The 27,916-nt window shown below is 43.2% G+C and overlaps 1 long non-coding RNA gene across 1 annotated transcript; it reads left to right on the forward strand.

Annotated features, from left to right (window-relative positions):
• On the forward strand, nt 1-27,163 carry LOC126499596 (uncharacterized). The gene is made up of 6 exons (XR_007591116.1): nt 1-583; nt 15,668-15,787; nt 17,560-17,680; nt 22,086-22,200; nt 25,854-26,020; nt 26,182-27,163. It is a non-coding gene; the product is annotated as an uncharacterized lncRNA (long non-coding RNA).
• Nucleotides 27,164-27,916: the final 753 nt, after the last annotated feature.

The raw sequence follows: 27,916 nt of genomic DNA on the forward strand, positions 1-27,916 counted from the left end.
GGGCCGAGGAGTAGGGGAAGCAGTTCTCTCAGCTGGCGGGCAGTGGACTGTGCTGGGCTCAGAGAAGAGGCAAAAACAACAGCACAGAGATGCCCTGAGCAGAGAAGGAAGGGATTCTGGAATGCTGTGGCATTGAATACAATTGGGGTCCTCATGGCCAGGGGGACAGAAATGTCCCAGCTCACGGGCATATACTATGGGTAGGGGGCAACCCGGTGGAAATAGCTTGGGGCCGGCGAGAGCAAGGTAAGCTGGGTCCGGGTCCATTTAGCGAGCATCAAGACAGCGGCGTCCAAGTCTTCAGGCGACCAGGGCCTCCAGGAGACAGCGCTTCCTGCCACTGCTCAGGACTTGGTCTTTTATAGGGAAAGACTTGCTTGGGAGTCTTCCAAGAGCTTTTAAATGAGTCTGGACCTGGGAGCTCCAGTGACGATTCTTTGATGTGGCTTCATAGTCTTTGGTTTTAAAAGGCCAGGAAGATTCGCAGACTTTAAGAGGCCGCACGCCCCTCGCGCTGCCGGGAGTCTGGGCGGCGGTGAGCGCTCAGGAGCAGATGCGTGAATCTCTTCTCAGGCGATCCCAGGTAAGAGAAAATGAGAAAGAGGTTTCTGACTTCCAGCTCATTAGGGACCAGGTAAGGTCAATGCTTTCTCTATTATGTCTTTATCTTAAAAGCAGGTCAATTTAAGATAAGGGAAGGGAAAAAAATCCACAATCTGTGTGAACCGTGCTGATACAGGCTGACCCCTTTCCCGAGCTTAAGTAAGCCAGGCAGACATTCATTTCTATAAACGAGGGAGTTGAGGGAGTTGAATCCTGATCCGAAGTCTCCAGTCTCTCTGGGCGTTGCTTCCCCGCCTCCTCCCCATCCCTCCCCAGTTATTAGTGTGAAGCTGGGTGAGCAGACAGTTTTATTAGTGGTGAATAGAAAGCCCGTTGGGAAATATGGATCTGAGATAACATGATTCTTCCGCCGTTTGCTAGCTTGTTTCAAAAACGAAGTGGCCTAAGGGTATTGGAAAAGATGGGGACTTTTTCTTGCTGAGCCTGTTCGGAGATGCCTGAAATCACCTTCACCCAGCCCTCTCTTATCTTACTGACTGGTGTATGCTTCACTGTACGGTTGTGTTCCTGGGGGCTTCAGCTCACCTTCGGTGGCAACCCAGTATGAAAACCTAGCTCAACAAAAAGTTTTCTGGTGCCTCTTCAAGTGAGGGGCTGTCGTAAGGTGTGGCCTCTTTCCAGCCACCCCGATATCTCAGGAAATTGGTATGGTTGGAAGTAAAGTGTGCATTTTGTTGAAGGGGTGGGTCAAAGATTGCATGGAACCTCACCCTCACCCCACATATCTGCATTTCTGAACTTTCTTTGCTGGTGTCTTGAAGGAATGGAGGAAGAGCTGGCTCAGTAAGACAGCACAGCCTTTGCCTCAACTGAAAGGGTAGTTGAAATGGTGTCTGTGTTTCTTTTCCACAGTGACCTAACGCCAGCTTGAAGGATATCTAAGTACACTCCCGATCCTCTCTCTTTTTGATAAGTTACCGTTTTATTTCTACTTCCTAGAAATTTTATTCTCGTCCTTGCTAAGACTTCTTGAAGAATTTTAGATACGATTTCAGTACATTTTCGTATTTAATTTCTTTTGGTTGTTGGTAGGACATTTCAGTCTAAGTTCGTCACTGTTGGGTCAAGCCTGAAAGATAAATACAAACCTAAACACAAGTATTGTCAGGGCTAGAACTTAGCAAGTGAGCTCTTTCCTCCAGTAGAAGGAGTCATATCTGTTCTACCAACTCTGTATGTAAGTACAGATGTGTGTACAGATGTTTATGTATGTATACATAGACATGTATGTGTATATCTTCCACACATGTGTTGATTTTATGTACCTTTTCAAAAGATTTTCTAAGAGAAAAATTCAACTATAGAACTGGGTGTTACAGAACATATTACTTAGATTAGAGAAAGTTTAATGAATCTATTACCTCAATTAAGAAATCAAATGAAATTGAATTTCCCTTAAAGATAAATAAAAATATCCTTATATATTTTTTCTTGTGATGTGAAACTCTAAAAGATGACTTTTGCATGGGGAGGTACCACCGTTTGTTATCAAGGTGCATGAGACATATCTGTGTACAACACATCTTGTGGCAAGCTACAATAAAAGTTGTATTCTCTTACTGGGCTGGCAATGTCTACTCAAAGATGAATTGGTAAGAATACTACCATCCAGATAACGAAACCAAAGCAATGCAAAGGAGACACTTCTGCCTTTTATTTATATCAAATGGCCTCTCTATGTTGGTCTTTCCATTTCTCATAGAAATGAGAGAGACTGTCTGCTTGCTGTTGGCAAAGTCTGCCCTACCCTTGCCTCCCACAATCTAGGAAATCTTGTCTTTGATAGCTGCTTCTCTCTTACAGTGGCAGAGGCTGTTGGTGGACTGGTAAGCATAGTGTTTCTAGGCCTTTCCGTGATTGCTGTTGAAATTTATTTCCAAAGTGTGAGAGATTATCCCCCATATAATGAGAAGCAATACTTGGGGGCCCTTTCCCCCCACAACCTACTGTGTACTGAAATGATTCTGTAGGAAATCACCCAGAAACACCACCTTCCTTCAGTTTCTAACTCCTAACGATGTTGCTTGAGGTTTCCAAAGTGCTAGAGAAACATGTTTCTATTTGGTCTGCATGCTACTGACTTACCTAACCTCCCTAGTATATATGCTGCATAATGTGTGCACAGAGTTGTAAACCTGAGAAATCCCTTAATGATCCAGGGAAGGTCCCTCTGAGCTGCTGGCTTATTATGCCCTAATTCAGGAGATCCAGACATATTTACTGAACTGACTCTCCTGCCTAGTCCAGAAAGTTAGAGTCCCATGGCTGCTTCTGTGAGAGTCATGTTTCTAAACAGGCTGGCAGAGACAGGCGGCTTCAGGAGATTAATTGTTTCTCCAGACCTGGCCACTCCTTGGTGCCTGGAGGTCCCGCAGGCCTGTGTGGGGAATATAGGAGGTGGGAGGGCTGAATACGGTCAGCTTATTCCATCCCACGACTTTGTGCCTCACAATTGCAACCCTGAATCAAAAGCGTGCAAACATCCCTATCTCTGGACAGCCAGCCAGAAGTTAGGGCTGGTTAGCACTGCCATCAGCCTGCAGCATTGCTCGTCCCTCAGTTGCTGCTCCCTGGCTACCATGCTGGGGCTAGGATGGGTGCAGTCAGTTTTGAAAGTGCCACATTATATCATACTCACATTTGACAGAACAGGCAACGCTTGGGTCTTCCTGGACAACCCTAGAGTCTATCTCCCTCCCTCATACTAAAGCTAAATGGAAAAAATATGCTGGAAATACTTGACAAACAGCAGCTCATTCAGCAATAGGCTATCATGTAGCACTAGATGGGGGAAAAGAAGAAAACACTAAGATTCGGGGTGGTATCCAAACACCGGAACATTAACCTTTCAGTAGGAACCCTTTCTAACAATGGAAATGCCCTAGGAACACAAAATTAGTTGTTTAAAAAAAAATCTTGCCATGGCTTAGGATTCAGATTCTACCGGTTGTATGACTCCGAAAGTTGGGAACTAATTGGTATTTGTTTTTGCCTTCTGGCAAAATGGAAAAAGAGGAGAGGGGGCTGGAAAGAAGGGGAACAGAGGAGAGGTAAGAACACCTGTGCCTTGTGAAAGTGTGGGCTTCCTTCCCTAGTTATGACATCTGAGAGGGGCGAGGTACGATGGGTCAAAATGTGACGACTCCCCAGTGCTGGGGCGGGTGTATGCGGTTTAAGGGTTAATGGCGGTTGGGCTGTTCTGGAGATGGCTGGGAGGAGCCCCGGGGATGGTGTGTGAGCTTTAGCCGTCACACAATGGTCACATAATTATCTGCCTGCAACGTGTTCAGATGGCAAGAAGTTGCAAAACAGATAGGTCTTCCCGAGAAAGGAGGGCGCTGGTTACGGAGGCCTGCAGCCATCAGCCTTTCTTCAATACATTTTAAACAAGAGGATCTAGTGAGTGATTCTGATTCAACACACACAATCAGTTTGCAAGTCTTATTTCCATTTGAAAACAGGGCCATTTACAATCATAAGAGCCGGACACGCTGAAAGATACGGAACGCATTAAGAGCAGATGATGGGTGACAGAATCTGGAGGCAAGCACTAAATATTTTCTTCTAGCCTTAGACCTGTACATCTTGTGTGTCTCTAGTCCCAGAGAATCACCTGTGTGTCCTTAGTCCCAGCGTACCATGAATGGAATAGCTCTGCCGGATATATAACTTATATGCTTAAAGTCAGACACTCTAGGATCAGGAAGGGGGAAATGGCCTAAAAGATGCCATGTTAATTGTGTTCCTCCGTGCTGCTTACTAGTCATGCTTAAAAAAAAAAAGTGTTGCCTAGAAGTTCATGCACTTGAGCCCTGCATCCCTGTCTTTTGTGAAGGATGCTAACTACCCCAGGCTTGGGGCAGAGGTGCAGGGCGTGAAAGAAAGCACTGGGACCCCTCTTGCAATTCCACAGCTCAAGACATGGGGGCCCTCTGCGGCCTGGTGGCTCCAAATTGGTTGTCAGGGGTCTCAATGAAAAGTACGGAGCCCTTTCATTGAGCCTCTTGAAATCTGGGAGCTGTTTTATGGTCTCTCCTTCAAAACCAAGACAAGCAGCTGCCTGCAGCCTCCGACTTCCTGCCGGCACCCCCCCCATTTCACTCTCCCCCCAACTCCTGCCCACCCGAGGCTGCTGTAGCAGCGGCCGTTGTCTAGCTTCTCTTTCCCGACTTCCATCCAGCTCACGTTGCCCACTACCCTGCCCATGCCCAGCGGGTGACTCTCCATCCGGTTGTGATTTTTCAGAAGAAACAATTTTTGTTGCGCCCCACCTGCCGACTGCACCTTAAACCTCCTGGAAACTAAACACATAGCCCTGGCATGCTCAAGAGTAGAAGCTCTGATTAATTCTGAACCCCAGAGCATATAAATATTAGTTCATTAGGTCAGGATACTAATGCAAGAGTTTACTTGGAAGGATCAAGCAACAACAGCAACCACCACCACAACAACAATAACACTTTTTTAAAAAACCTCAAACCAGAGGGGCTGGAGAGATGGCTCAGCAGTTAAGAACACTAATTGCTTTTCCAGAGGACCTCAGGTTTAATTCCCAGCACCCACATCGCAACTCACAACTGTCTGCCACTCCAGTTTCAGGGGATCCAACATCCTCACATAGACACAGATACAGGCAAAATACCAACGCATATAAAATAAGAATAAATAAACCACTAAAAATTTAAAAAAGCAAAATAGAAGAAAACCAAAGCAAGTCACAGCTGTTTGATGGAGGCAGGGGAGAAAAAGACAACTATTCAGTGGCTTTTCAGTAACCAATGCCTAGTAGACTGAAACTCTAGTAATGGAATGTGTCTCTTGTGTCCTTCATTTTTTATCTCAAATGGGGAATAATTTGTGAACCTTGGATTCGTGTCTCCCAAGCAAGTATAGTTTTAGGATTCTTGGTAAAGTGTCTCCTCCCTGGGAGGACCTCAGGAGAACCAATTGACAGAGTAGGGATGGGGGAGGGTTTCTGCTCCCAGTTTTTCTCAATCTTCTGCAAAGTTACCCTAAAATCAAAATTTAAAAAAAATCACCCCAGTATTATCTTTAACGGGCACCACAGAGATCTAAACACAGCATCCTCCTCCCCAAAGCTCTCTCTGTTTTCTTCCTAGAACCTATCTCCAGAATAAGCTATGGTTCTCTAGGGGAACCATCACCTTGAGAGGAGGGATGGGGTAGAAGAAAGACCTGCTCAGCAGGAAGGGTTCAGACTCCCCAGTTCTGCAAACTTTGGGGTGTTGTGGGGGGGGCAAAGAGCCTACAGCTGGGAGGAGGTGAGTATGAACCTGGGGCCGGCTGGAGACTGGGCTTTCTGGGTGAGTCTTGGTAAGACTTAGGAACACTGTTTTCTAGAACTACAGAGAGCCAGGGTGACTCTCAGGGCAGCTCCCTAATGCCCCTCACAAGGCTACAGCAAACAGCCGCAGCTCCACAAGCAGAGGCTGATTTGTGATTATCCCTTCATACTCTCTTGGGCCAAAGGTACCAGGGTCAGGATTTCTAGACCCTGGTCTTTAGATGAAGTCCCAAGTCTTTAGATGAAGACCCCAAGAGAGAAAACCATGGTCTGCCTTCCCCAGGTTTCCTTCCTTGGTCGCCTTCTGGTAAGTCCCAAGGACCACCTGCAGGGGCATCTTAATTCTCATATTCATAGCCTGAAGCGACTTTATCATCAGTTCGTTTGCCCCCCCTTTCTTCCCCTTATTTTCCATCTCTCCAGTTCAATGCCTGTTTTCCCTGCTTTCTTATCCAATTCCAGATTCAGAGCCGCTGTCTTATTTTGTAGGCAATTCAGTGTCATTTTCTTAATGCCAGTGCTAAAACGAAAAGCAGATAAAGTGGATGGCTAAACTGTAAAGAATAAAAGCCAGTGAGGAGGTCTTCATGGGAGGCCATTTGGGGAGTAAGAAGACCAAAAGAATGGCCAGGGTCTGCCTGTCAGGGGCCATGATGGAAACGTGACAAAGTAAGGGAAGAGAACCCTCTGTCTAAAGAAATTCAATTAATGCCAGTAAGGGAGGGTGGGGGGGGGCTCCTACCTACATCTTGCTGTGTCAGCATAGCCCCCCCCCCAAGTGGAGGAGGGGCACATCTGTCTGGAATAGTCTTGGAGGGAAGGGGCAATTCTAAAAGATACTGCCAGGGCTCAGGAATGGGAGGCACCTTGCCAGGACAAATTAAAGAGCCCCTGGTTTCAGTCCCAAGCCCACCTTCTCTGGTTCATCTTTTTATTCCCACTTGGCAACTCTGGGCTCTGTGCCCCGAGGAAGTACAAATTCGGGGGGAACTGGAAGCAAAAGATACAGTTGTGGGGAGAGAAAGTAGCAGTTTCTTAAAACACACACACACTTTTAAGTTAAAGAAAGAATGGAAGAAAATGACTTCTGGAAACTTCTATGGAAGCAGACAAAACTTTCCCACTACAGCCCTCCCAAGTTGGGAGACGTGCTTTTGAACTGACTAGAACCCCCTTAACCCCTGCAAGCCTGGCTAGGCAGTCATCAGGGTGATGCAGGTGCCTAGGAACAGGACCTCAGCTCATTGCCCCCACTCTGGAGTCCTAAGCTTCCAAGGATGAAAGGAAGACCATCGTCGATTCTCTGGGGCTGTGTTTTGGCAAAGGCCGGCCCTCTTAAAAACGAAACAGAGCAAGCAAGCAAGCAAGCAAACAAACAAACAGAACACAGCTAACCAACCAGCACCAACAGAAACAATTGGCTAGGGCAGCTGGCTCCGCCGGACGCTCATAGCCTCGGAGCCCAGAGACTGCTCCGGCCTACTGGAGCGACTCTGGCTCTATGCAGCTAAAAGGAAGTCCCCACCCCGCTTTGGCTCCCTTAGGGGGCATCTCTGCAGCACCGGGGCACCCGGACTCTTTCTATTTTAAGGGTCACACACGCTGTGAAGCATTTTAGCTGCATCACAACCTTTTAAATACCCCAGCATGACACTGCCAGCCTGAATAAGGGCCTCATTTGGGTGGTGACCGGCCGAAGTGCTCATTTGAGACGCTGGGGCGGCTGTGAAGCACAGACTCGCTGTGCACCAGCGGGGCCAGCAGGGTGAGGTCTCCCGGAGGGACCGCGGCGAGGCCCGCAGGTCTGGGATGGAGGGAGGCGGTCCAGGCTGTGAGCCGTTGGCGCCGGTTGCTCAGCTCCACAGACCAGAAGTTGTGCGCGTCCGGAGCACCGGCTGGGGCCGCTCCACCGGCAGGCTTTTTCCGTAGAAGAACCGGGCTCCGAGGCTGACGCCTGAGTCCTTCCTCAACTCGCGGCTCGCCCTTGTTTCCTCGGTCCTTATTCTCTGATAATTTTGGAGGCAAAGATTTCCATCTTTGGGAGGAATTTGTTTCATCGTTCCTAAATTTAAAAACTGAGTCTTCGAAAGTCTTAATGTGTGTGTGTTTATTTATTTATTTATTTTCTAGCGTTCAAATGAATGCGAAGCCACGAATCGAATCCTGTCACTCATTTGGGGTTAGCGTCTCCCGATATTTCACACGGAAAACAAAACTTGGGTCTCTCTTATTTGTAGTTGTCCTTAACCTCTGCAGCAACTGCTGTAGATGCCGCTCGGTCCATTCTCTAATAGATTTTACCAGGGACGGGTGACAGAGAACTGATTTCTTTTCTATTAGGGTTTAGCACATCTTTGTTGAAGGCCTGTAGAACGACCAGGGATTAGATTTGCATCTCTTAGACGCCCTGTGTGGTCTTTGTGCGAAGCTTGTAACTGTTAAAAATGACTTGTTAGGAAGCGTGTGGGCTCTCAGCGCTCTCCTTTTGACAGAAGGATTGAGAAATTCAGATTGGCCCTGTAGGATTTAGCCTGCAGATTCCACCTGAACCCTAAGCAATTAGACCCTAATCTCACGGCAATCATATTTGAGTTAGGATTTGTTGCACTTTGTTTACTTCAATTAAAAGCAGTGGAATAATTTTTTTTTTCAGCTTTTAAAGTGAAATCTTCAGGAATAAAACCTCAGGACTTCTTAGAAACGGTTTTGGTGGCGAAGGGGATTTTCTTGTGAGCTTTCTTCCTGGCCCTCTTGCCAGTCCCCTCCCCCATTTAAATTATTCTTCTCCTGTTGCTCTCGTCTCTGCGATCATCTTCCTGGGGGTTGAATTCGGGTCGCGACGGACAGTATCGAGAGGCTCCCAGCAGAGAGAGGCGCCCTTGCCCGGAGAGCACGGGGAGGGAGTTCGGGATGCAAGGAGGGGGAGTCCCCACCAGGGCGCTTACACCCGGCTCCACGTAGAGCTTCCCCGCCAGGGCTAGCCCAAACGCTGCTGCCTGCCTAGGTTCCGGGCAGTGTGCACCCACCTGGCATCGCGTCGGTGCTCTTACGGTGGATCAGGGCAAAGTCGGTGTAGCATCGAACCGTGGAGGCCCGGTTCTCACTGTCTGGGAGCCTGGTGGGATACTGCCATCTGGCTAACCCCGCAGCCCCCTCCCTCCGCCCCAGCGGAGCATCCTCTCTTGTTGGGATTTGGACATAGTTTAGGGCCTAAGTCCCTGCTATGTAGAGATGGCCGGCGCAGAGAGACGTGCAGTGATCTTCTCTTGGCCAGGTCCTCTTCTGTGCTGGTACCAGCCAGGTTGGCCTCTGTCCTCCGCTTCCCTAAAGTCACTGACCCTCCAGAACTGAGCACTATGAGGGTGTGGGAGCTCTTGGTTCTGATCGCCAGGCTCCAGAGGTCCACAGTCAGGCCTGTCTGGGTGGTATCTCCAACCAGGTTGAGCTGGTCACACAACCCTTCCAAATCTCGGCCATTTAGTCCGTAGGCAGCTCCAGAGAGCAGCCTGTAATTGTCAAGTCAGCAGAAACCGGAATCTGTTTATTACCTTCATTGTTAAATCTACTGTCGCTTTGATCTGCTCATGTCATTTTTTTTTAATTTGGGACATAGCAAGGAGTTACTGTTTCTTTCATTTTGATTCATGACTTACTGTTCTTAATTCATTTGATTCTCTTCCCCAAATTACCTTTCCAGCTAATACTAAAGACAGCCCACAAAGAACTTAAACAGGTGGAGGACTTCCCACAGCGAGGGCTTCAACGCCACCCGAAAGAGGTCACCTTGGCGCCTGTAAAGCCACACTCTAACTTTTAAATAGTTCTGTCACGATCATTTGATCCAGGATGGATATTTTAATTTTTCCTTTGTTTTTTGAGTCCACCAGAAGGAAGTAAGACAGCCTGCAAGCTGTCTGTAATTGTGAGTGAATTCTTTTAAGTAGGGACAAAGAATTTTGCTGATACTAAGTACCAAGTACTAAGTCTAGTGCAGTATTAACTGGCTGAGGAAAATAATGCTTTCTCAAATATGTATAAAATAGGCCATATCTTTAAGATGCTTGTTATTCCTAGTTACTATGAACACCATTAAGAATTTTTAAGCACCCAAATAACAACCTAGAAAAATTCTTTTCTGAGCTTGGATGTAGGAGACAGAATACAGTAGGGAAGAGATGAAGGGGGCGAGCCTTCAGCAATAAGCTCTCTGAGATCTACCAAGAGAAGTCTTGATGGACTACTGAGTGAGGAGCCTCGCCCTACCCCATTCTGTGTGTAGTTTAGTGTGAATAGGATCTGTATCAAAACCCTAGTGTGACCATGACAATTGGGTAATCACACACAAGGCATCTTTGCTAATGGAGAGATTCTGTAAATATGTTTCTAGTGAATGCAGAGATAACAGCCACAGTGAAAGGGTCAGGTGCCACAAATCATAGATTACTCTGCCAAGGGTTGCCAGCCATCTGAGGTTTGGAAGGACATTAACTGCCTCTGCATTCTCAGAATACTCTCCTCGGTTTGTGATTTCGCTTACTTGACCCTACTTCTGTTATTAAAAAGCTGGCAGGCACAATCAAGGGCAAGCAGGTTGGCTACCTACCCTTCTGGCAGCTCTCCAATAGTCCCATTTAGCTGCCAGGAGACAGAGAGAGGAGTGAATCACTCCTGTAATCCTGAAGTAGCATCTAGAACATACCAGGAATTTCAGTGTCATTTGCAGATTCACCGTTGCCCCCCTTTCCACATCTTCCACCTCAGATTCGGAACAGACCCCTGGGGGAATTCCTGGAAAGAGTCAGAAGGAGAAAGACAAGAAGAGACTTGGATAAAGAAATTCTCAAACAGTTTCTTGAGAAAGTAAGCTGTGTCCTATTAGACAGCCTCAGTTTTGAAAAGTACCACAAAAGTCAGATCCTTACTACTGAGGGCAAAACTCAGGAATCCCCCCCACCCCTACTAAATCCATTAGAGACTAGGCTCTGAACTTTCAGAGAAATGTGAAAATAGGGATTAGAGCAAAAGTTTTCTTCCTACCTCAGGCTGAACATGCAACTATTTGGCCTGCCAGGGGCATTGTAAAATCAAACTACATTTCTCTCAAATATCAGTGTTCTGTATGTGAGGCTCCGGCATGAAGGAGGAGTGCTTAATGGAGGAGGTCTGTGGGCGAAATAAGATTGCAAGGGTCCTCTTGGTTGGGAGGATAGACCTCCTTCCTCATAGTCTCATTTTAGAAGTGGTTTGGGCACACCTAAAATTAGCTATGACCACCAAGGGTAAAGCCGTAACTTGCTAGTAGGTACCAAGAAAATGCCCTGGGCTTCACTGCAAGTTTTTCAGGGAACTTGCCTGGATGAGAGGGCTTATAACAGTTCTGAACAGAAAAGAAAGGTACAACTCATTGACAGTAAGCGTTCAGGAGAGCTAGCAAAACTTACTCTATAAAGGATATTTCCTAATATTCTAAGGGGTCTCTAGATGTAAAATGTAAAAAAAAAACCCAAATTTAATTTTCCAAAATTATATTATGGTATTAGTATATTCTTAAAGAACAGAGATAGACACTAGTCATCTAGATTACCAATGGGGGAAAATATTTTAAAACCAGATGACAGATTTGTGCTTTTTAAGTTAAACAATACTGAATGATGAACAGTCTTCCATGTTCATTAAGCAGAAAGAAGAATGTCTGTAAAAGTGAATAAAAGGGACTTTTATTGAACAAATATGCCTAACCCCATTTTATTAGCTGATAATACAAATCATTACTGGCTCTTGCTCCAAGAGTCATTTTAATATAATGAATTCATTTTAGAGCCTCAGTGGGGTTGAGGCTCAAGTCCCTTTGTACCTTTGTGAGGAACTTTCAAATGGTCCCCACTGAAGATGAATACATTTTTTCCCTTGCTTTCTAAGTTGTAAAGTTGAAATTTTTGCTCAAGAACATTCTCCAGCTTGACTAACCCTTTCTGCCAGCCAAGGTTTTCTTTCAAATTGACAGAGAACAGAAGGCATGCAGGAAACTCTACACCTGTGTGGCTTAGGCAGTCACATTCTATGTCTATAACTTCACAGTGATGAAACAGCCAGGTTTTCTCTTTGGTATGTGCCTGCTGTGTATACTTTGTATAGTGGACCTGTACATAGTGTTTTCTGAACAAACACTCTTCTAATTGAACTTGTGAAATAGCCTCACTATTTCCCTTGCAATTCTTACTGGTATCTTCTTCCTCTTCCACTTCCTGCTCTTCTTTTTCCTTTGAGACAGTCTCACTATGCAGGTTCTGGCTGTCCTGGAGCTCACTATGTAGGCCAAGCACACCTCAAACTCACAGAGATCCTCCTGCCTCTGCCTCTGCTAGGACTAAAGGCATGAATCACTATACTTGCCTATGATATCTTTTAATGATAATGAAACAAATAAAATTCTAGGTGGTTTTTCTTTCTTTCTTTCTTTCTTTTTTTTTTTTTTTGGTTTTTCGAGACAGGGTTTCTCTGTGGCTTTGGAGCCTGTCCTGGAACTAGCTCTGTAGACCAGGCTGGTCTCGAACTCACAGAGATCCACCTGCCTCTGCCTCCCGAGTGCTGGGATTAAAGGCGTGCGCCACCACCGCCCGGCTTAGGTGTTTTTGATGACAAACAAATAATTGAAAGAAAAAAAAAAAGGTTCACCCCTTGCCAATTGGTAAGAGAGAATTCTAGTGTTTTCCTATTCAAATTATGACTGTATGTTGTGATGCTATTTTAGTGGAAACAAGCGTGAAATCTCAGATGCAGCACAAAATGAATTTAAAGAAGAAACAACTTTAAAGAGCTTAATCTTTTATTGCATTTCAGATGTAAACCAACTACAGAGCATCCATAACCCAAGACTTTGCCATCCTGAAGAAGGACCTTCTTCTAACGTGATGATGGACTTTAACTCACAAACACAATTCCTCCTTAGGTGATAGGTTTGGAAACTGACTGGCATGGCCTTGTGGACCAGGAAAGAATTAAAAAACTAGAGCTAATTGTTAATCACAATCTCACCTAGGACTCTTTGTAGGGAGCCTGGCCCAGTGACCACGGAACTGTGTTCCAACCTCCATCCTTAAGTGAGTACTGCCCACATTTTAATATGTAGTTTGGGGGTACAACAGAGTCAGTGGAGTGAATGGGGGTGGTGGGTGGGATCCTGAGTATACAAACGATCTCAAGCTTGAGATACCCTGCCTTCTCTTAGCCCAGTGGGTCTCTTTATTTACCTGAGGGCCTGACTCAAGATTATTACAGTTTTGAAGGGTGGATATGAGGGTATCATTTCATGTCACCATTTATTGATGAATATGGGAGCTTCATTTCAAATGGAAAATGTGTTTATGTACTAAGGACATCCTTAGCTCCTCTGGGCAACCTCTCACAGCAGACATTTGTATCTAGGCAGTTCTTACTCATCAGGATGGGCAAGACTGGAAAGAGTCAAAATAATAGTGACAGCACCCCCAGAAACACGACATCGCGCATCTGTGTTCCACTCCTGTAAGCCAGAGAACCCTCTGCTAAAGCACCACTCCATGGAAAGGTGCTGTTTATATCTACATGTGCGTTTACAGGCTTCCTGGGTTTCAAGTGGTCTTTCAAGTTGTCTTCCTAGTAAGAAATGGAAATGGGGGTGCGTTTCTGTGGTCTTGGCATTTGGGAGGCTGAGAAAGGAGGGTTAGGAGTTCAAGGTCTACCTCAGCTACATAATGAATTCAAGGCCCTGTCTAAAACCAAACAAATAAATTTTTTTTTTAAAAAAAAGGAAATCTCTTTACCAATGTCTAGAACAAGGGACTCTTTTAAAACTCAAGAATCACTCTCCATTCACATGAAGGAAGGAGTCGATATTTTCAACTTGATATCAAAGTCAATTCGCTACCATGAGAGAATGAATGAAAAATTTGACTTGGGGGAAATGGCTGATAGAAGCTCAAACCAAGTTGTTTCAAATGTCCTGTTGTCAACATACATCCAGTTTAGAGATCATAATGGGAAAACTAGAGATATCATCCCAAGACAAAGATGCTGAGAGAAGAAAACACAGTAGCCTACTTATTGATTCATTCAGTCAGTCAGCAAACATTCATTGAATGCTCACCCCAGGCAAAGTATTAGCCTTGGAGGGAAAGGGAGATCTTTGATCTCAAAGACATTGTGTGAGAGAAGATAATATTTTTTAGACAGATAATTACAGTTCAGTGTAAGAAGGAGTCATGCAAAGTCTGTAAAACCAGTAGTATCTCATGGGAAGATGTGTTAGGGATTGGAAGCAGGAGGAAAGGTGATATTTGAGCTCACTCCTAAAGGAGGTAAAAGGAATTCTAGGAAGCGGAAACAGAATGTACCAAGGTCCAGAGGAGATGGGGGAAGCCAGCCATCGTCAGAGAAACATACCTGTTTTGTATAACTCAGCCTAAATAATGAAGATGTTAAAAACAAAACAGAGGAGTAGGCTAAAAGTTAAAGATCTTAGGATTTTAGAATACTAGCCCAAAAAGTTAATATTCTACCCTGTGTACCCAACCATAAAGCCATTGCGAAGATCTGAATATAGAAGTACAATCTAGGAAGGCAATGCTGTCCGAAGAATAAAGAATGCAGGTTGAAAGTAGGAGCCAGTGTGTGACAGTGGTTTCCCCGGCTGCTGGGGCAGTGTCAGATGCCAAAGAGAAACACACTTCATTAAATAGACCTATGCCCTAGAAGTATGGCAATCACGGAAGGATAAAGATATTTTCTAAAGAAATATCTTTTGAAGAAGACGCCTGCTCACACTGTGCAGCAGTTGCTAACTTGGTGGGGCCCAAGCCTACCTTTTAAATGCATGTGTTGTTGCCCTTATAGGATTGACAGGCAGCTAGCTGAGTGGACATTACTATTGCTTTAGTGGAAGACTGGATGTCTGTAGGAAGAATGCTACCAGAAGCCAACTGGCTTGCCAGCCCATCTCATGTTTCCGTCTTTGAAAGACATTGGGAACATTGCTGTATCTCCCCCTGCACCTGCCCTGCCCCCCTTTGTAAGGGGGAGAGCACAGCGCAAAGGACTCTGGGGCTCCCCGCTTTCCAGTCTCTGGTCGCTCCTAATGTTTACTTCTTTCTCCGTCTTAGTCATTTTTATTTACTTATTTAAAACTAAAAAAAATTATTTTGAAGGATAGAAGCGTTTCAGAGACAGTCCCCTCACTCAGGGTGTCATTAGGTACAATTTCATTTGCTTCATGCTTAACTTTACTTAGCCTTCTTCCGGGCAGTGGCGAGGATGCTGGCTGTTTTGAAGCAGTGGACTTACTGCTCACACGAATCACACTGCATCTTCAGATGAACAAAAAGAGGAGTACTGTTTAGTCACTTTCTAGGTCTGCTCAGCTAAATGGACAATTTAAGCTCCAATATTTCAGTTATGGATTTTCTCTGTCTAAAATGATTCTGTTTGATTCAGGTCAAATAATTGCATCGTCTCAGAAAGGGTAGTATTGTATAAAATTGTAGTCCTTAAAATGACCAAGAGTGTGCTGCCTCTAATAATAGCTCCTTATTTTAACTTGTGTATTTCTTTGGGAACTTCCTGTTACTTAATGCTTTTTTCCCCTCCCACTTAAAGGCTGTTTACTTTAGCCAAGTATCTCCCGGTGCTTCTGGAGCTTCGTGGGGTGGGGGTCGGGGGGTTGTACCTCCAAAACATCACAGCAGAGCCATTACTATGTTCCAGAGACATGAAGGGGTCCCAGGCCAAATCAAAATGTTTTCAACTGTATGACATGTGTGAAGTTGATGAAAATTCATGACTTCTTTCCATCTGGGCTGTTTCAGCTTAAGTCATCAGAGAAAGGTGAGTGCAAAGAATTTCATTTACTATTTTAAAATCCTGGAATCCTTCCCACTGCAAGGAATTCTTGCAAGTTCCACGGTTTGGCTCTGCTCTGTTTAGCAGTCTGATTAAAAAGTAAAAGAAAACTAACTGCCAGTTCACATTTGTCTTCCAGAACTTCCTGCTTACAACGTTGACCAGATACACAACTTTTAAAGAGAAATTGAACTGTGTCTTGGGAGGGCAGTCATCAAATGCAAATATGCAAAAGGCGTGTGAAAGACCACACGAATACTGTTAACATTTATTTCTTTTTATGGTGTAGCAATATCTTCAAACATATCTTTCAAAATGAAAAAAAAAAGCCCTAGGAAATAAAAAAAAAACCCAAGGGCTGCAGATATAGCGATCAGCTGTTATTAAGTAAAAATCCATTGAAAGCCAAATAAAAGGCATTGTGTAGTGTGTCCCGGCTAAAACTGAGAACACAAGAGCATCACAGTTAATTAGAACCAATCAACAGGACGCTTTGCAACACCTTTCACATCAGTGCAGCATCTGATCTCCGTGGTCCTCATTTCCCACAGTTGGGTTGCAAAGGGGAAGGGAAGGAAATATTTGACTCATTACACTCTGTAGGCTCTCTTCCTTTTCATTCTTTTTAGGTAGCTGTTTCAAAAACAAGATCTTGAAAAACAAATTCTCAAATGTTGTTTTATGTGTTCTTTTAGGGTAACCCGACTCAGATTTTTGTTTTCATTTTATATGCATTTGAGCAAGAGAAAAATACTGATTTTAGAAATTAAAGTTTAGAACATGAATTTGAATTATTATATACTTTTTGTATGACTATTGTCATTGGGAGAAAGAACTGAGCCTTTCCTGAGCCACTGAATTCAGGGATATTATGAATGATCAATGCATTGCAAATTGCCACATTACTTCTGTTCTGATATTAGCACAGGACTGAACTAAGTGGGCTGCATCTCAACACTGTGTCTCTTAAGGGGACAGGGCTCAGCGCTACCCTGCTTCCACAACTCACTCAGTGCTTGTTTCTGTTCAGAAAACCTTTAGCTTCAGGTTGGTTTCTTATTCTCAGGAGAAACAATACTAGGGAAGAAACTGCTTTTATCCTATTTTCATGAAGTTCACAGTGTGTTTGTTGTAAGTATTTAAATCTCTTCCATGTAGCTTACATAAAAAAAAATCTGGTGGTTTGTTGTTGTTAGCCATCCAATATGAATGGCAGAATATTCTCGGCCACTGAGGAGTTTCGGGACATTTTTAAAAATGACCTGTGAAAAAATATTCAAGTGTTTGTACGATAGTTTGTTATCAAGTTTTGCCCCCCTTAAAAAGCTAATTAGTGAAGGGCTAGCAGATCCCTCTTTTGGAGGCAAAACTGGTGCTGTTGCTGTAAGTGAGATGTAGTTAGGAGTCCATGGTCCAGTCTCCAGTGTGGAGAAAGCAGTTTGTCATTGCAAATGAGCTGCCCCTCAGACTCTGCAGCCATCTCCTGGTGGAGGGAAACTCGCTGTGGGGGAAAGCTAAGCTGTCCAGCTTTTGTTTACTTTTTCTGGTCTGCACATTGTCTCCTCCTACTTCATTCATACAAGATGTGGCTTTTTCCCTCGTCTTCGCCAACCCCATCTCAAAAAAATAAATAAGGAAAAGAAAGGGCCTTTGCTAAATATTCCCTTCTTAGAAAACTCATATCCCTGCAGAAAGAAAACGAGTTTTGAGACCCAGCCCCTTCTTAGCACTAAACTGTTTCTTTCTCCTCTCTGCAGACTTCCCTTCCAGCTCGGCAAGAGGGTGCAACTGTGACCCTTAGCAAAGCCCCCTTCAGACCACCAGCCTCAGGACAAACACGTTAGTTTGGATAACCATTTCACAAACAATAATCAAAAGGTATGTTGGGACATGATTTCCTTGTCCTGCTGAAGACAGAGCAGCTCTTGTGTCTGACTCAAGGCTCCGCACTTGTCTTCCAGGACAGACTGGAGTTAGCTGCTTCCCCGGGCAGCAGTTTCTCTCAGTATCAGCCCGAAGTCTGCTCTGTTGCCCACATTGGTTTGTAGAAATTGGAGTAATTGTGATCTAAAATGTGCATTACAAAACCTCTGCTTATCTCTAAAAATCAGCATTTCTTAAAGCAAACAATTTAAGTAGAAAAGTCATTTGATAAAAATAATTGGTTCAGCCGAAACAGGGCTGGCATTCTTCGGCCAGATAATGACCCAGTGACGACTCTAACCTCGGTGGTATTCATTAGACACAGTTCTCATTCAGCTTCCAGTCCTGGGGTGGGGCAGTGCATTGGTTTAAAAATAATTTTAAGGAGGTAAACAAACGTGGGGGTGGGTGGATTAAAATCTCTATCAGATTGACTTTATGGGATTCTGTCGCCAAAATTTTTCTCAAGGGGCAGGAATGTCCTACACTTTCACGTCAGGACAAGAGCACCCTTTAAACTGGAGAGCTTAAAGAGAAGACATTTGCGTCACAGATGGTAGATTAACTGAGCCATAAAAATGATCCAGAAGACAATATTAGAAAGACCCCAAAGTTTCATGACTTTAGAACTCGTGTAACACTGATCTTTAGTAAATGCCCCCCCCCCCACCTTGGAAAAATAGTAAAGCTATTACAAGCAACTCTGTGACTCACAAGTCTGGGAGCACATTATTTTATTGTGTTTCTTTGGCTTTCTTAACTTGGGGAATTAGGAAAGATTATATACTTTTTCGATTGTCTTCAGGCAATGGTCCTGTGTAGATGGTATTCCACGAAAACAAAAGCTTCTAATCAGACGAATTAACAACTATGTCGTTATGATTACTGTTGTTTGATTGGTAAATAACCAACCTATATGGAATGAATATTAAACAATGCAGATTCTTAGCAAAATCACAGAATATTCTTTAAATACTCCAACAATTAGTTTTAAAAGCCCTCGCATGTAATTCATTAATATTCAGTCGTATATCTTGAGACCTACACACATTCAGATTTTACAGATCAGCCAAGTTTTTAGCTGCATATTGTTATCAAAGTTCGTCTGTGGCTAGCTAGTCGAGTTCATGTAACAAAGTTTTGACGTTGAACACCGCTTTTAATAACACTGGTTGAGATGCAAAGCCATTGTTAGTTAGCTAAAGTTGCAAACATTTTTATTAAAACAACTCAGTATTAAGAGCAATAACACCGCACTGGCAAATGTTCACTTTCTTAACTACTGTTTCTGGCACACTTTTTAATCTCTTTAGAAGCATAACTGTGTATTATTTTAAAGGGAGAAGTAAATAAGTGTACCTAGGATCCAAATTTTCTGCCCTGAAAGGAAATTCAAAGCCCTCGACAGGACCAGGCATTCCTCACTGGCCCTCAGTTGGTCTATCTTGCACATAAAGCAAGTTGGCAAAATTAACTTGCGAGCACTGAGCAAGACGAGAAATCCACGGAGAGAATGGCCAAAAAGGAACAAGGAGGAGTTTCAGGAGATGATATTTTCCCATCACTGGAGAGGCATGCATACATTAAAGGTATAAAAGGCAGCAGGGAGAGAAACAAAAGCTCCACGCCAAGGATCCTGCGAGTCTGAATTAACAAAATGGGGAAAAAAAATGAAATCATTCTGCTTAAACCTGCTCACTAATAAAAGGAGAATCGCTTTTGTTAAATATGCTTGGTGTGATTATTAAGCAAAATTTTTTTTTCTCCCAGACATCTATGAATAAAACATGCAGTTTGAGCATTAGGTAAACAAACAATAAATGGATGAGTTCAGTTGCAACATAACAACATTTTATTTAGAAAACATATATAATCATATTTGTATTGGCAATCCAAATTTAATGACGTCTTTCAGTAAAGGCAAAGTGCTTTACAAGTAACATCTAATGCATAAGGGTTGCTCATTCTTTGCCCATTTTTTTTTCTGTTTTCCAAAATAAATAGATTTTTAAAGGTCTCTGCTGAACCACACAGATAAACTAGATGGAGTCTGGTTATTTTGGAAATTTTTATCTTAAATCAATTTAACTGTAGTTTACACATGCTGCCAAAAAAAAAAAAAAAGTACACTTCTGGAACAGAAGAGAAAATGTGTTCTCGTCTGTGTAGCCTGGACTGAGCGCAGCAAGGCTGCAGCTGAGTAGCAGCCTTTGGCTTATTAGCCATTTCATTAACACCACATCTGTAAAATATGAATGAGAAGAAACCGTTTACAATAAGGAAAGCAAACAACAGAATGAATTTCCTCTGTTGGTGTTTTACAAGACTGTTAAACAGAAAATGGAGGGAAGAACTCTCTTTAGACGATATCACTTAATTAAGTAAAGCGTCCTAATCAGAGTCCCCTCCAATTGTAGTGACTGTAGGGAGTCGAGTACATTTCTGTCTATATTAGAGTATCTAACTGCAATGATTTATTGATATTTATTTTAGAAGTACAACACAAAAGCAATAAAACAGCAGACGCAGGGAGAGAGGGAGCATGCCATTGCTTTCCGAGGTGCAGCAAGAACACTTTGAAAACATTCCCAATTGTCTCGCGAGAGGGTTTTGCTGCTGAAAATCAGGGCACACCTCTTGAGGAAAGTGTTACTTTCCCTGCATTTGATTTTCTTTCCCACACGTTCGCTGCGACGTTTCTTTGTCCGTCGGGTGAATCATTGATTCACTTTCTCCACTGCAAGAATCACTGCAAATGAGTGGATAGGCACCTGCTGCTTTCTGCAGTGACATTACTGGATTGCATTCTACACTGATTTTAGTCTTGAAATACGGCGTCTCTGTATGGGAGAGAGACTCGGGGAAGGAGAGTAAACACGCTGTATAGGCAGGCAGGCATTGGCTGCCCTCCAAGTTGCACACAGCATAAACCTGTTTATCTGCCACATTTCACAAACCTCAAAAAACATGTGAATAATCAGGCAAGCCACTGGATAAATGACTCACGCTAGGGAGCCCAAGCGGGACTCTGATGAGAGGAGAGGAGGATGCTAAGACTCTGGGACAAATAGATTTGAGCCGTAGAAATGACGCCTAATAAAGTTGATTAGTGGTTCAAAAAAGAAAACAGTCTGTGCTAAAATAAATCTGAGGAGCTACCCAAATCCTGTGGGCTTGGTTTGATGTATATATGTGCAAGAAGAGAGTAAAGTAAAATATGTATTCTCACCCCTACACGATTCCAACTGTCAGTGCCAATGTGCCTCTGGACTCTCTGGTAGGGCTTAAGGTCATTTATTTCTGAGAATTCAAATCTAAATACTGGGGGAGAGTGTTTTCAAACTCAAATTCTCACCAACACATACATTTGAAATTGAATGGCCAAGCAAGCTTACAACTTAGCCATTTAGAAGAATCAACTTTTCTTTGAAAACTGCATTTCTTTTTGTTTTTGTTTTTTTTTTAACTGCAGATCATGAATATCTGGATATTAAATGAACTAGGGAAACTAGGTTTTTACTGTTTCTTTGTTTTGCTTTAGTTCCTGTTCTTCTTGATTTGCTGATCCCTTTGCATGAACGTTTAGTTATACAGTAGAAACTCCCTAAGATTGCAGCACTGATCTCCCAAGCTCACTGTGAAATATTTAAGGTAATTTATGAATTGTAGGCTTGGTTTACATTCATGAACTAGGCCTGGCTATAACTACAGTGAGAGAAATTGTCTGTTTGCTTGATATGCCTATACCTTTTTGTTTGTTTTTGTTTTTTGAAACAGGATTTCTCTGTGTAGTCCTGACTGTCCTAGAATTCACTCTGTTGACCAGTCTGAGGCTGGCCTCGAACTCATAGATACACCTGCCTCTGCCTTTCAAGTGCTGGGGTTAAAAGTGTGCACCACTTTTAATCAGTTATCTTTTAACGCAGGCATTAGCTTTCTATAAAAAAAAAATGTAGGCATCTCTGCATTTATCAACACAAAATATTCATCCCCATGGAAAACTCATAATCCACCAAGGCAATTAAATAAACACTGTGCTCTCCACTCTGATTTTTATTCTGCAGAAAGTAAATTCTTCACCCTTGAAATTTTCATTAAAATATAGGCAAAGACATCATCATCATAGCAACAGGTAGGTAACCTGTACTTGATGTCCCAAGCAATATTCTGCTCCATTTGAGGATTTGCATTAAAGTAATGCCCCCAAGAGAACATATGCTGAGTCTATTGTCCGTTGTACTGGTCAAGTGGTTTTTCTTGCCTTGCCATTTTCTCATCTCCCCTCTCTCTTTCCCCTTTTCCCTCTCCACCATCTCTCTCCTTTTCCTCCTCCTCTCTCTCTCTCCCTCTTTTGTCTCAGGCTATCTTTCTTCAAGATACAGGACTGAGATGAACTGAATGGCTGTGATTATCAGGACAAGAACGTCTACCTCAGAATCACTCTTCCTGGGGCATTCTCTTCTTTAGCAAAGCAGGTATTTGAATAAGGCGCGTTGTCTTTTCTTGGTCACTTCTCCCTGACCTTGCAAAATATGACACATTTCTTCCGTTATAAGTACATTGCTCTGGAGACTTTTCAGGAAACAACAGAGGAACTAAAACTTATTCTTAAAAGATGTTCCCTCATGGGTTGGGGGGTGGTGGCACACACCTTTCTTTAATCCCAGCACTCAGGAGGTAAGAGGCAGGTGGGTCTCTTTGAGTTTGAGGACAGCCAGAGCAAGACAGAGAAACCCTGTCTCGAAAATCCAAACCAAACCAAACCAAAACAACCATCGAAACAAACAAACAAAAAAGGATATGCCCCAGTAAGTAACAACTAAAAGTATATGGGGACTCAGGTGCGGTACTAAAGTTACACGCTCTGGTAAAGAGTGGGAAGGCTCAACACATTGAGTCTTGTAACTACGTGACATTTTACTAAGTTTTCTGCATGTGCCGGGCCATGACAATAGACCCACAAAGTTGAAATCAGTTCTGTGAAACTCAGGTAAGGTCAACCAGAGTTGTTTACCCAGCCAGAATGAACCCCTGTTAAACAGAGTTTTTGGAAGTGATGATTATTTGGAGTCAAACATGATCACAAACACCACATTACTTAGACACCAAAGGAACTCAAGGAGTGATAGCCTGTGTAAGTGAACTTTGCAACTGCAAAAACAATAAAAAAAAGCACCTGAAAGAACTGTCCCAGCTGCTGCCCTGTTCCCTCGGTCCCACTCCTCAATGTTGACCATCAGCCGCTCATATTTTTAACAGACGTTTTTTATTCAAATATAGCATGTTTTCTTTTAAATCCAAAAATTGTACACTACACTGGCTGTTTCAAGTTGATTGACTTTTGTTTTTGTTGCTGTTTTGATTTTTTGAGACAGGGTTTCTCTGAGCAACAGTCCTGGCTGTCCTGGAACTCGCTTTGTAGACCAGGTTGGCCTCGAACTCACAGAGATTCACCTGCCTTTTCCTCCCCACGTGCTGGGATTAAAGATACACACCACCATTGCCTTGCCTGGTGATTGACTTTTATTCACCTTGCAATGCTGTTGACCATTGCTCCCCATTCTACACAATGAGATTTACCTCATTCTTCCAGCAGCCGTGGAGGATGTTATATAAGACAGCATTATGAATAAAAAAAAAGCCGTTAACATACTGATGGGAAGTTATTTTTGTTTCATTTTTTCCTGTCAAAATAGTGCTTCAGTAAACATGTACATTATGTGTACTTTTCTAAGTGTGCCAATAGAATTAATTCCTCGAAGTGGAATGCCTAGATAAAAACACTTTTGCAGTTTTTAAGTGTTATCACTACCTTATTGATACAACCAAAGAAGTTGTACCAATTCACCTTTCTCTGGCAGTGTCTGAGCAAGAGCTGAGCTGAGAGTTGCTTCTGTCTGTCTTTCTATTTTTTTTTCCAAGTTGACTAACCATACTTCATTTGCTTCTGTGACGACTGATGCTGACCTTGTGAAAAGAGAAGCATTCAGCCGCATCTCCTTGCTGGGGCTGAACCTCTGGAGCTGCAGGGTGGGGTGGGGTAGGGGAAAGGCTGTTCTTGGAAGGAGTGGGTGGGGCATCGTAGCTAGGTCTGTCTCACCTGGCCAGTTCACTAGCCACTTCCCTAAATGTGGGAGCTGCGGAGCAAAACTGGGGCTCCCATGAGCATCTGTGTGAGAAGCCACACTAGAACCACGCTGCCTGCCCCCTCCTTTTTCCTTTTTTCTTGGTCTATCTCTGTACAGGCTGTACTTTAAGAGTGCATTTGCCTTTCCCCACTTCTTGCCTTGAATTCTAAGTTTGTGCAATTCTCAGTCTCCACGGCTTCATCAGGAAGGAACTCTCTGGGCTTCTGCTCCACTTTGTCATCCAGCCTCTGTGTAATTAACCTAGAGACTCACCTGTTATTGACCCAGCCCCTGGATTGAAGAGTCGGCCTTATCCTTGAAACCACCACTCCTTTTTCAGTACCTTTATCTTAATCTGTCCCATTTTCATCTTGAAGTATAAACTCAGAAATGCCTCAATCTGCACCTGAACCCAGTCCCTAAGTTTAAGGGTTATTATGCCAGTGTTATCAAATTTATATTTACAGTAGGACATCTAGTTTGTATTCATCATTAACATGCTAAACATCAGGAACTGTGGGTCACTACCCCATTGAGGGACAAACAACCCTTTCACAGGGTTCACCTAAGACCATCAGAAAACACAGATATTTATATTACCATTCGTAACTAGCAAAATTACAGTTATGAAGTAGCAACAAAAATAAGTTTATGGTTGGGGTCACCACAACATGAGGAACTGTATTACAGGGTCGCAGCCATAGGAAGGCTGAGAACCACTTCTCTAGAAGTTTATATAATCACAAGGAGACAGACAACAGTAACCAAATAACCAAATGTAGGCCACTCTTTAGTAAGTGTCAGAAATATTCAAATTAAAATTCTATGGCTTCTCAACTCTGGAAACTGTCTACAGTTATACCTGTGTATGAACAAAAGACAAATTGCTCAGTACAGCATTGTATGTACAGTAAGAGTTGAGGGACCTTCTGATTATTGACAAGGACAATCCGTCAATTAGGAGATACTCTCCATAGAATAACATTGAGTGACCCAGGATAAATTTCACATGATAAAACAAACAATGAACCTGGTTATGGTGGTCCACACCTTTCATCCCAGCATTCAGAGGCAGAGGCAGGTCAAAACCTGTGAGTTTTATGCCAGACCACAGAGCGAGTTCCAGGACAGCTAAGGCTACACAGAGAAACCCTGTCTCGAAACAAAACCAAAACCAAATGAGCAAAGCAAACAATGGAACATATATAATTATGGTTGTAGAAAAGCCTTGAAATAATATGTATTAATGCCTCTTTATATGTATAAGCATGTGCTGAAGGTTATGATGGGTGTGTATAGAAAGATACAGTGGCAGTCCCACAGATCACCATGGAGTTGAAAAGTTCCTATAGCCTAGTGACCTCCATCATAGCATAGTAACTCACACGCTTGTAATCACGTTGGTGCCAAGGACCTACTGTGCTACCAGATGTACAGCTGTACAGTGTATAGTCCCGCATATCGATGACAATTATCATGTACTTGCTATGTTCGACTCTTTTCTTCTTAGTAAGAAAGAGTGTGCTGTAAAACAGGATTCCATTTCATGATAGAAGTGGCTTTCGGGTTCATCTCATTTTCTGCCTGCACCAAGGGGACTTGTCAAGTTAGCCTGAGCAAGTACACTTTATGTGGTTCACTCGGTGGCAAAATTGCTTAGTGATACACTTCTCAGAAATAATTTCTATCATTAAATGGCACGTGACTATATATAAAGTCATTGGAAGACCCTGCCTCATGCTCCCCCCCAAAAAACACGGGAAGAGCTAGCCTATAGTGGACATTAGTGTCAGGGGTTAAATATAACTTCTCAACCTCTATATCTTTGTGTTATTTTTATTCTTTTCCTCTTCTTATAAGTACACATTTTATTATTATTTATTAACTATGCATAGTAATGGGTTTCATTACGGCATTTCACTAATGTGTTTGCATGTTTGCTATATTCAATCTCTTTCGTCTTCTCCCCCATTTCTATGGACTGCCTTTCTCTGCTCTAGCTAGTCTGTACCCCTCCTCTCTCTCCCCCCACCCCCATATGTTTCATTCAGGTTGCTAACAGGAGCATGGGTGAGGGGAACACAAACAACTTTCTCTGGCTACACCATTGAAGAAATTGTCTCCCCTGCCTGGTTCAGAAACCAGTAACTGCTTGTGAATCCTTCAGGTGAGGCCTTAGGAGCCCCCTCCCTCCTAGAAACTGTTAGTTGCTTATGAATCCTCAGGGAGGGGTGGGCCATTTTAGTTTTTCAACCATTTGAATGTTATCTATAGAAAAAGCATCCTATTGAATACTTTTCCATTTTAAAACCAAATCCTCCTTCACAGACTGTTTCCTGAGGCATTTGGAGCTACTTAGCTACATTAACATGGGATAAAGAATTTTCCTGGATGAAGAAGCCCTGAGATGAAGACAGACTAGCCCTGGATTTTGTTACCTATCGGTAAACCCACTGTCTCTTTTGGGCATATTTGAAAAGAGATGCTATACGAAGTCTTCAAAGCTGTGATTTCTCATGCGCAGGGACAGGAGGACAGTGTTAGGAGGAGAGCTCAGCCTTTAGCCTGTTGACAAGGTCATTCTAAGCGGCTCCCTGAGGTTTCCCATGTGAACTTGGCCAACAGGACATGAGCCAACCCGCGGAAGCTCCCATGATGACCAATGTGAAGGTTCTCTTCTTCAAGCTTTAGATCAAAGCCTTGTGCTTCGTGCTGAGTTGCAAAGAAGAAGAATTAGCTGCCTTAGCACCAAGATGCTGCTGTTCTTTAGTAACAATGTGCTCCACACATTTCCCAGAACGTCACATTAAGGTGATTGGGGGAGAGATATTGGGATGAAATTGAATCTGGAGAATTCTTTGGACTCTTCCATGAACTGAAACTAGGATGTTTCACAAGAAGATGGTAGAGTATTAAAAAACATGAGAAAAAGATGCAGATGATTTCACGATGGCGAATGACTTTGTCAAATGAATGTGACATTTTAAAATCATCGCACAAGTCACCCAAGGACATAAATGAAGAAAACTTCAGGTCGCTGTCTACCTGGGCATTGTGTCTCCTCACTGCTACTACCCTGTCCCTTTGGCTGCCTTTAGTCATCCTCCCCTGCCCCAACACTATACCTAACAGACAGGCTTGGTGTCCTAGGACACTGGGGTCAAATGGCTGGAGGTCTGGAGGTCAGCAACCAGAGAGATGGTGGCTCCTGTGTCTTTCCTTGTTCCTCGCTCCACCCTGTTTCACCACCACCTCTCACGAACACTTGTTTCCCAGCACTAGGAGGGTTTCAGATGGAATAAAACGGCCATGCAGCTTCTCGGGCCCACATCTCGTGTTGTTTTCTTTTCAGGAAAACTAGCGGTTCATTATTTTATTTTTATGAGCGTACCCTGCAAATGCGAGCCTGTTAAGTGAGTTATTGCCAGCAATCAGGGCCATTTGTTACATAACATCAGTAAGAGGGACTCAGGTGAGAAACAACTCTGATTGTAGGTGTTTAGTCCCAACGCACATCAGTTGTAACTCCTTGACTGCATTTCTTCATGCAGCTAATTTGAAATACTTTATCAGTGAAAGTCTTGACACAACAGTTATACAAACACACATAGAAAAACATGAGGAAATTAAATCAGACTTATAACGTAAACCTTAACAAAATGATGGCTTAATTTGTACTCACTTTGTAATTTTAACTAAATATTGTGGTAAGTAGTTCTTATTTAAATCCCAAGTATATGGGCATTTATTATACACAATATGAAAATACTTCAAGAGGCTTATGATTAACGCTGTGGTGTTCAAGCATAGTTTACAGCGATTTTCAATCAAAGACAAAAGGCTCAAGCAGATGATGAAACATGTTAAAAAAAAAGATGTATGGGTGCACCCAAGGACTTAACTCAGACGTGCTCACGGTAGCTCCGTTCTAGTTTTTATTGCCTAAAAGTATCCCTGGAGCTTGACACAGGACTATCCTTAGGGTGAGTGGCCAAAGTACAAGATTGCCTCGCTAAGTTTAACTTCAGATCAACAATGAATACTTTTCATATAAAATTATATT

The sequence above is a fragment of the Alexandromys fortis genome, unplaced genomic scaffold, assembly GCF_014885135.2.
Source record: "Alexandromys fortis isolate MF-2015 unplaced genomic scaffold, M_Fortis_MF-2015_v1.1 scaffold_35, whole genome shotgun sequence".
Classification (NCBI taxonomy): domain Eukaryota; kingdom Metazoa; phylum Chordata; class Mammalia; order Rodentia; family Cricetidae; genus Alexandromys; species Alexandromys fortis.